This window comes from Myotis davidii, unplaced genomic scaffold (genome assembly GCF_000327345.1).
Source record: "Myotis davidii unplaced genomic scaffold, ASM32734v1 scaffold581, whole genome shotgun sequence".
Lineage (NCBI taxonomy): Eukaryota > Metazoa > Chordata > Mammalia > Chiroptera > Vespertilionidae > Myotis > Myotis davidii.
Window position 1 is genome coordinate 996,278 of NW_006291426.1, and position 6,270 is coordinate 1,002,547.

Here is a 6,270-nt window from a genome sequence, read left to right on the forward strand (position 1 = left end):
ATCCCCAGTGGGGAGTGTGCAGGAGGCAGCTGATCAATGTTTCTCTCTCATCAATGTTTTTGACTCTCTATCCCTCTCCCTTCCTCTCTGTAAAAATATCAATAAAATATTAAATAAATAAATAAATAAAATTACCCATTATGTTTATGCACACGAACAATAGTGTGGTGATTGTGAGGGATGTGGTGGGGTGAAAACACAATACAGTGCACAGATGGTGTGCTGTAGAATTATGCACATGAAACCTGTATAATTTGGCTATACAGTGTCACTTCAATAAATTCAATTGAAAAAAATTACCCATGATGTTTAAATACACATACCCAGGTCTCAGCACTGACCTAAAGAATTAGAATCTCTGGTGGGGTGAGTGGGGAGATAGAGAGAGGGGAAAGTCAGCATCTGGGAGACTGAGGCTCAAAGGGAAACAGAGGGAGTGGTGGTCAGGGAGAATGGCAGCTGCTTTTCTGGCAGGGGCATGGGTGCCAGGTAGATCAATGTTCTATCCACTGAGCCAAACTAGCTGGGGCAGCAAATCCCTCATTCTTAATCTGCATGTACTTACCATTCTAATAGAGAATAGCCAAAAGAAGGCGGGTGACTATTTTTTGCTTATATAGTTTGTTCTTGTTTATTCAAAAATTTTCACTAAAATATTAGGATCCATTAAAATTACCCATGATGGTCCTAATGGGTTTGGCTCAGTAGATAGAGCGCCGGCCTGCAGACCAAAGGGTCCCAGGTTTGATTCCGGTCAAGGGCATGTACCTTGGTTGCAGGCACATCCCCAGTGGGGGGTGTGCAGGAGGCAGCTGATTGATGTTTCTGACTATCCCTCCCTCTTCCTCTCTGTAAAAATATCAATAAAATATTAAATAAATAAAGTTGGAATGCAAATTCCTTGAGCTGTTGGCAAGGGTTTTAAGCGCTTTAAAAAGATATGTATTTTTTTTTCCATCTTCAACATTTACATTTTCTTTAAAAATGTGAAATAACTAGTTTCCTTCGAATTCCTTCTTTAGAACAGACCATTAGGTTGTACTTTGTTAATATCTATTAAAGTTAGTGTCTATTAATTTATTAAAGCTTTCAGTAGAAAATTAAAACTAAAGATTAAAATCATTACATTGTACATGGTTAAAATCTATTAAAGTAAGTGTCCATTAATTTTTAAAGCTTTCATTAGAAAACTAGGGGTGGTCAGAGAATGGCAGCTGCTTTTCTGGCAGGGGCATGGGTGCCAGGCACAGCACAGAGAACTAGGCCAAGCTTACTGAGAGCCTGGGAGACCGGACACTGGCTGGGATTATGTTTCTCTTTCTCTCTCTCTCTCTCTCTCTCTCTCCCCCCCTCCCTTACACTCTCTAAATATCAATGGGGGGTGGGGAATAAGAAATAAAAAAGCTTACCTCGCTGTTTTTCCTTTTTGTATTTTAACATTTCTTTATTTGTATATCCAGTAGTTCTTGATCAAGGCCTTCCTTACCCCCAGCTGCTAGCCTGAGCCTTCCTTCATTCCGCGCTGCCCCCTGGTGGTCAGTACACGTTATAGCGAGTGGTTGAACTGTTCCATTGAACTCCCAAGGGGACAATTTGCATGTTAGCCTTTTATTATATAGGATATAGCATCCTTTTAACCTAATCTAACTTGTCTTGTGCTCACTAAAGGACTCACTAGTATATAAAGCAGATGTAAAGTTCTTAGTACATTTGAAAATAAGAGCTAATTCAATATCTAACAGAAGACAGGACAAAACTTAAATGAACCCTGGCTGGGTAGCTCAGTTGGTTAGAGTGTCGCCTCCCTGCATTGTGCCTACATATGCAAATTAACTGCTATCTTTGTTGGCAGTTAACTGCCATCTTAGTTGGCAGTTAATTTGCATATTGCCCTGATTAGCCAATGAAAAGGGTAGCGGTCGTACGCCAATTACCATGTTTCTCTTTTATTAGTGTAGATGAGTCCCTTGGTACATGTATTTAACCATGGGTACGTGTGTGTGTCTGTGCGGTATACATGTGGTCTTGCCACTTTACTTTCAAGAGGTGGAGTCTATGCCCCCTATTGTTTTTTTTTTTTTTTAAGTTTTTCATTGATTTTTTTGTTAATCCTTTCCTGAGGATATTTTTCCATTGATTTTTTAAGAGAGAGTGGAAAGGAGGGACAGACACACACATACAGAGAGAGAGAGAGAGAGAGAGAGAGAGAGGGAGAGGGAGAGAGAGAGACATTGAATGATTTTTTTTTTCAGTTCATCAGCAGCCTTGCCAGGATCTCTAGCCACAATCTCCAGCCAAGTTCTGTTTAGCATCTCCAGCGAAGTTCTGGTTAGGATCTCCAGCCAGGTTCTGTGTCCATGTTCTCTTGCTAGGTTCTCCAGCCAGGTTCTCCAGGTTCTCCAGCCAGGTTCTGTAGCCATGTTCCCTCACTAGGTTCTCCAGGAGACATTGAATGCCTCCTATACGTACCCTGAGATATGTGCCCTTGACCGGAATTGAACCTGAAACCCTTCAGTCCTCGGCCCGAGGCTCTATTCACTGAGCCAAGTCGGCTAGAGCTATGCCCCCTACCCTTGAATTGAGTGGCCTTTTGTAACTTAGTTAACCATAGATTGTGGTAGGAATGATGCTATGTGACTTCCAAGGCTAAGCCAAAAAGATGATTCAGCTTCTGATTCTAGTTTTGCTAGCTAGAACAATCACTCTTGGAATCTAGCCACCATGCAGTGAGGAAGCCCAAGCTGCCTCAGGGAGAGACCTGCTTGGAGAGGAATTAACAGCCAGAACCAACTTGCCAGCTATGTGAACCGTAGTGGAAATGGATCTATCCCCAGTTATGCTGCCAAGACTAATGTAGCATCGAGTAGAGATGTGCCTTCCTGCCAAGTCCTGCCCAAATGTGAAGATTCAAGAGCTAAATAAATGCTTGCTGTTATTTTAAGCACCAAGTGAGCTGGTTTGTTAGGCAATAATATACTTCTAACCTAATAGTCACTCTGTCTTTCTTCCTATATGGATGAATTCTGGGCTCTCTCTAAATATTCTGATAGTGTTAGGGGCAAATTTAGAATAGTGGGGACTAGCAATCATTATAAGAAATATTAATCATGCTCTGTTAACCATGATTGTTCTATTCTAATTAGAGAAAGCACATACTAACCTGGTTGAGTTGTATGCCCCTGGACAAGGGAGTTAGGAATCCAGTCCATTCTCCTTGAGAACTGCCTATTATCATGGAAAGATTAACCACCTTATCATCTAAACAATGGAGTCATGGAGATGCCCACATTGCCTGTAACCTGTAACCATTATACCCATTCTTATTCCTTTTGCCTACTTGCCCATGTCATCTGTAGATGAAAAGGGGCCACATGCTAACCTGACTAGCTCAGGGAAGGCCTGTGTGGCAGCTTGCAAACTCAGAGACTTAAAGTAACCACAAAGGATGGTCTGAAATTAAAACTTTTTAAACTAAAAAGCAGCATATGGCTGGTATATTCCCTGACAAAGTTCAATCTTTATCTTCTTAACTGAGCCTGTCTATTGTATTTTTGCATCTATAATAACATCATTGGAATGTCAAAGTACTTTCCCTTTTTTCAGACCCCTCAAAACACAGGTACCAGAGACCACAAATCCCCTCATAGTTATTAATTGTTGGCTGTTAACTATCCTACACCACTTGTGAGAAATGGTCAGCTGTCTGAATTAAAATAATGGACTCGGGACAGAAGTATGGGGAAAACGAGACCTTTAATACGTCCTCAAGAGGTGGTGTTTGTCAGGTTGTACAGGCACACATGGAGTAGCGGATCATAGGCAATTTAATCCCTAAGGTGCGAGAGTCCCTCCTCTGTTTCCTCATTGGCTGAGTACTAGGGGGTTAACAGTTTCCTCATAAATTGTCTCAACAGTTTCCTCATAAGTTTTTGTCTCTTATTGGGTTATTTTAAAAAAAAAAATGGGCTGAGGCCTTTTCTAGTTTCCACCTCCCCCTGTCTAGTTGAGGCAGGTGCCTTGGGGCCGGGCGGGGGGGGAGGGGGGGTTTCCCACCATGCTGCAGGCTCACTTACACAGTTCTTTGTTTTTATAGCCTCTGTTCTTATATCCTCTTCCCTCCTCCCTATGGTCTGTTTGCCTTGGGGAAATTCAGTAACCGTTTCCATTAAAAGTTGACTGTGCTGAAGATGGATCACAGAGGCCTACTTTCTACACCACTTAAGTAAAAGAAATATGTCTATCATTTTACTTTTTATCTAATCCCAGAGGTTTTCCTGCTTTGCTTTCTCCCACCTCCCTAGTCTATCACCAATGGATATCATATAACCCATTTATGTCTCCTCTTGGGATTGTAATGTATAAAACAAAGTACAAAACTGCCATTCTCCGGAGCATTATCTCAATCCGTTGAGATTCTGCTTCCTGGCAATTATCGACAGTTTGGCTCAAACTCACAAAAATTCTTCACAGGTTTGAATGTTTCTTACATTAACAAATCTTTGTCTTTCTACCCAATATAAGCAGCTGGCTTGGGGCGGGGGAGGGGGTGGGTGGGCGTGCAGAGCAGATTTTCCCACAATGTCAGCATTATTGGAATAAATACTCATACATGATTCACCCATCTGCTTAATTGGCTCAAGTAGTGACAGGCAGCCCGTACCCAATTGTTATCTGGTTTCAAAAGTATCCTTGTCCAATTTACTTCACTTTCCCAGATTCCTCTAATCACAGAATCACACAGTTTAGACTTCTGGTTATTTGAAGTGCTCATTATTACCTCTGAGGTTTGGTTTCTCATCTAAAAAGCACTGGTAATAAGAAAGCCTATCTTATAGACTATATAATTGAGATAATTCATGTAATCATTTAGCATTGTGCCCAGCACAAAATGTTTTCTTTTATTATTCTTATAGATTTCTTGCATTTATACCCCTCATTTCTTTACTGCACTTTTTTTTTCTTATAGCTTAACTAGAGGTCCGATGCACAAAATTCGTGCAAGGGACTTGCCTCAACGGCTGCCTCTGCCTCAGCCCCTGCTGCCACAGCCTCTTCCAGAAGGTCATCCGGAAGGATGTCCAGTTTAATTAGCATAGTATGCTTTTATTGTTATAGATGCCACGTCACAGGCTATTTTCTATGACTGGCTTGCTCTTCCCTACCAGATCAGTTACAATCTTACCTCATCCTTTGGGACTACCACTTCTCCTTTGGGAAGCCTTCTCTGACTTCGCTAAGTAATTAATACCTCTCTGAGCTCAAAAAGCACCTTGGAAGCACCTCTATTATAGCCCTTAACACATTGGGTTGTGATTAATTTTTCACTGGTGTTTCTCCTCCACTGGACTTTAAGTTCCTGGAAGGCAGGGTCAGAGTCTTTGTATTCTTATCTTCTAACCTAGTACCTGGCACACCTTCATTCATTATCTATATCTGTGCGACTATGCTAGGAAACACTGTTGGTAAGCAGTTAAGGGGTCCAAGTTTTGGCAGGCTTCCCCAGGGGACAAAACAGCTCCACTTTCTCCTGCAAAATTTTGGAAAACGTTAGTTAACATCTCGGCCTAATTTCTGTGGAGACTACAGACCTTCTTAAGACTGCTGTGAAGATGAAGTAAAATAATATCTGCAAAAAGCCCATTACATAGCATTCAAACATCAGGATGTCACGAAATGCTTACCCAACCACCCCAATTTTTGGGCACCGTCACGCTAGTCCTCCTTTGGGGCCCCTGCACAGTATGGGTAATCCCCAAGGCTAAGCGATTACTCTGGGCTCTCTAGTCCTCTCCTTGGTCTTTCCTCCAGCTAGTAACTCTGTGTCTCAACTACTAGGTCCAGAGGTTCAGAAGCCATTCTTCCTCCTCGCTCCAAACCCTTCTGTTTTAGCCTTCCCCAGGCCAACGGGTGTGTCTAAGAAGCCTGATTTTTGCGAACTTTAGAGATCAAAACTCTCTGGCTAGGGTTTTCCTGGGTAACTTGCGAGCCGTTAGAAGATTTGCGACCACATTTTGGTCCTCCCCCTCTATGAGAAAGAAACCTGCGTTTCAACTAGTAGACCGAGGTCGTTCCCTGCAGCGCCAGCCCCGGCCGCGCTCAGAGCAGGAACACTGAATGGACAAACGAACGAACGAATGAATGGGCTGCGTCGGCGGCAGGCGGCCGGGCCTCTGTTACGTCGCCACGGGCGTGGCGTGGCCGCGGATAGGAGCCTGCGGAGCGCGCCGCCCGCTCCCACCATCGCACGGAAGGCTCAGTCTGGAGCAGGGA